This window comes from Nanorana parkeri, unplaced genomic scaffold (assembly GCF_000935625.1).
Source record: "Nanorana parkeri isolate BGI_ZX_2015 unplaced genomic scaffold, ASM93562v1 scaffold119, whole genome shotgun sequence".
Classification (NCBI taxonomy): domain Eukaryota; kingdom Metazoa; phylum Chordata; class Amphibia; order Anura; family Dicroglossidae; genus Nanorana; species Nanorana parkeri.
The window spans coordinates 515,173-518,763 of NW_017306387.1; the positions used below are offsets into that span (position 1 = coordinate 515,173).

Here is a 3,591-nt window from a genome sequence, read left to right on the forward strand (position 1 = left end):
GTTTCCACAGTGGCTGTGTGTGTCCATAGACACACACAGCCACTGACAGATAAGTGTGGCGGGGACAAGCGCAGCTGACAGATAAGTGTGGAGGGGACTGGGGTAGAAAAAAGGTGCTGGACCGTTTTTACCCTAAAGCAGAGGATGCATTAAGGTAAAAAACGCCAGACCTTAATACTACTTTAAAGCTGACCTTTGTCCTTACTAAACAATTCTAAAGGTGACTTTGTTGTTATTTTGAAGATATGGGTAATCTACAAACTGATACTTCTAGATAATTGCCAGCTTTGTATTCTTTCCATACCTTATTTTCTTTTCTTCCCCAGTCTTCTGACAGTAGCCGTTTTAACTAACGGCAGGTTACCATGCACATCATCTCAGGGGGAAAATGCCTTTCCCCGAGATCTCATTAGATTACCTGTCAATGTTCTACTGATGTAACCTTCCCAGGATGCAATGTTTGGGCATGATTACATCATTTGTGCCAAAGTGGACCAGGAAGTGAAAAAAAAAAAAACTAAAGTAAAAAAACATATTTGTTTGGCTGGCTAATGAATGTAAAATGATTTCATATCGGCATGCAGTGCTTTCTTTTTAGTACTACTGCTTATGTTGATTATAACAAAGTATTAAAATCAGAATTCTGGTCTACCTCAGTATCTACCACTATGTTACTGGAAACGAAACAGGGACTGCAGATAAGGCTCAGCAGACAGATGTCTAGTAACATGCAATTCTGTGTAAACTTAGATCAAATCCTAACATAAGTGAGAATAATAATCCTTTCATTCCATTCCCTGAAATTCCAAACATACTCTGGCTGAATGGACCCAACTAATAAATAATATATTCTCCTGCTGGAACACTTTACATTTGCACTTTGAGGTAAAAATACAAGCATGTACAAAATCAATATGTGCAAAAGGTGAAAACGAGCTTGTGGATAAAGGCAATCATTAGAAATGGCATCAACATATCATATCACAGTTGTGTCTAATTTGTTTCTCAAACTAGAAAGCTGGACTAAATACAAGTTTTAAAGTGACACTAAACACATTCAAATACCTCAACCATTTACAATACTGTATCTTATTTGTGTATCACTCGGCTGTAGATCCTCTAATCATCAATGAATTGGTGATGACACTGTCCGTCCTTCCTTCCGTAAGGTGGTTATACTTTGGTTCCGCATCGTCCCTGTGTGTGTTGTTAAGTAGCCCCCAGCTCCACGCTCACTCCCGTGATGGACTATGGAGTGGTGGTTACTTTACAACAGATGATTTGAGAATCTACAGCTGAGTGATACACAAATAAGGTACACCTTTCTTAATAGTTAGGGTATAAGATGCAACTCCTAAGTTTAGTTTCACTTTGTTTCATTGCAATGTGCAAAATGTTTTTTGTTTTTTTTTAAATTGTGTTCACAAAGTGGTACTTTTTTAGTGGCTTACTAAAATAACAAAAAAAATGTACAAACATCCCTTGCTGTGGAAAGTGAATCAACAATAGCCAATCTGTTTTTATAACTCCTCCTGCTCTAAAGTGATAAGGATTGGCTGCTAAACACTTAATTATCAGCAACAGATTGGGTGAGGCTATTTTGCACGGTGACTGGAATCCTACCTGTTGAGTGTGAAAGAATGTTAAATACAAGGTCCGAAAGGATAGGTATTTTAGAGATAAAACTGGAATTCCTGGCAAACTATTATTTGACAGATTATCGTGACTCTGGCTAGGGACAATGTAATCAAAGTAACAGTTAGCAAATTAGAAAATATTTACTTTTCTTGTCTCTTTATTTGGTTTTGTAAAAAAAAAAAAAAATAATGCAGATCAAACACAATTTTAATAAATATGTTCATAGCTGAAACAGAATGATTAGATGTCCATAGAATCTGGTAATCGATCCCATAATGCCTGTAGGTCTCTGCTCGTTCAGGAAATGGAGAAAGGAAAGAACATCTGATGCGTCCGATCTGGCCAAAAATAGCTGCAATAGCATGTTGCCATCTAATGTCTATGGTATGGTGTAAGAATACAGACAGCTAAATGCCCAAACTAGAACAGTAAATTCAAACTAGATATAGGCAATGCAAGCTCATCCATTGTAGAGCAGTCCATACAAATGTTCACATTTAGTAAGCTGCACAGGACCTCTATTCCTCAATAATACATAAAATAGTCTATTTGTTAAATCCAGTATAAAGTGCACAGGCACAGCAGCAGACAAGACACGTTTACCCCCATGGTGGATACCATGTGCTGCTGAGCAACTGAGAGACACTGTCACCTTGCCCTTGCAGGGCAAAGTGACAGTGTGTCTGCAAAGGACATCCCTCAAACCCATATACTCCCCTTACCTGCACCCCCTTGCCGCACCTTGCCCCTTCATAGCATATGACACTTGCAGGCATGGCAGAGCACGTGAAGTGTTGTCCTGTGACACAGCTCAGGCCCAGCAGCCAATTGCATGACCGGAGGAGTGACATCTCCACTGCCCCACTTTGCCAGCAGGGCAGATTTCAGTGCCAGCTGTGGAGGAGCAAGGATCTGCAAGGGAATGCAGGTAAGGTGAGTATATGGAAGTCAGGGATGCCCTTGGCAGGGACAGGAACACTTTTCCCAGCATGGGCAAAGAGCTGCAAAGGAGCCCTGGTAATGCGAGTAAATTGGAGCTGGGGATGACCTTTGCAGGGACATTGCCACTTTCCCCTGCATGGGAAAAGTGACAGTACCTCACACTGGTGCTCAGTGTGGACATACAACAGCTATAACCCTCCTTCTTATATTTTTAATGGCACAGCAGTTTAGATCCTTAAGTTTCTGAAAGTGGAAGGGCTGTTAATGTGCAGAGTTTCAGATCTTCAAAACCCCAGAATAATTTGTTATAATTTGCTGCTATAGGTACACCGGCAGTCATTAGGAGGCTTGGTGCATCTATGGTTGCCCCAACCACTGTATCTTCATAGCTTTTTAGTTAGTTCCTGATTTGGACCTGCTATGACATACTGAAAAGGGAACTTCAGTAAGGTCCTATGTTGGTTTTTATTTCCATATGTGTATTCCGGTCTCTTGGTAACCCCTTGGCAAGCACCAAATGTTTTCTCACTGAAAGGGTTGTTGTACTGCATTAGGGTTTTCATATCCAGTATAGTTGTGAATAGTGCTTAGCAAAGTTCCTATAAGCATGAGCTGACCATCAATGATTGGGGCAATAATCTTCAATCGGACTGCAGACCATCACACAGGGCTGCCTCTATAATGAGGCGGTTGCCTCAGGTGGCATCTCATAATGGGGCGGCCAAGTGTCCTAGGTTGCTAAAAGTTTCATGATGCCTATGATGCTCTGCCTGGCTTCCCGCCCAGCTCACTGATGTCACCAGTTGCCAGGAGCTGAGCGGGGAACTCAGGCTGGTGTCTCGCCCCTCGTCTGGCAACCAGTGACATAAGTGAGCTGGGCGGGATGCCAGACAGAGCTGCTGGACCCAGAGGTAATGAGCATCCACCGACAGACACCCTCCCTCCCCCCAGAATGACCATTCAGTGACAGCAAACCCCCTAAACGACCATTCACTGAGAGCGCACACGCCC

At 42.1% G+C, this 3,591-nt stretch overlaps 1 protein-coding gene across 1 annotated transcript in view; it reads right to left on the minus strand.

Moving 5' to 3' along the window:
• Positions 1-3,591, minus strand: part of SEMA4G (semaphorin 4G) — a 105,905-nt gene that overhangs the window by 8,062 nt on the left and 94,252 nt on the right. The window lies entirely within an intron of this gene.